This window comes from Plasmopara halstedii (assembly GCF_900000015.1).
Source record: "Plasmopara halstedii genome assembly, contig: Scaffold_470, whole genome shotgun sequence".
Taxonomy (NCBI): Eukaryota; Oomycota; class Peronosporomycetes; order Peronosporales; family Peronosporaceae; genus Plasmopara; species Plasmopara halstedii.
The window spans coordinates 75577-75814 of NW_020187390.1; positions in this window are offsets into that span (position 1 = coordinate 75577).

The window sequence follows — 238 nt, forward strand, 5'->3', positions numbered from 1 at the left end:
GAACTAGGTGTCGAGCACCTTGAAATGGTCGACCAAAATTTTCCAGTGAAACGGGGGTCTCTAGCCGAGCCAATCGACTCTGAGATTCCGTGTTGTCGGAAACACGATCCACGAACAGCGTTGCTGTACCGACTCCGTCGATAGTGTCTGGCACCACCGCCAAATGATTCATTTTGATCGACCGGTCGACGAATACCACGACACCCGTGTTGCCCGCCGAATCTTTCGGCAGGCCAAA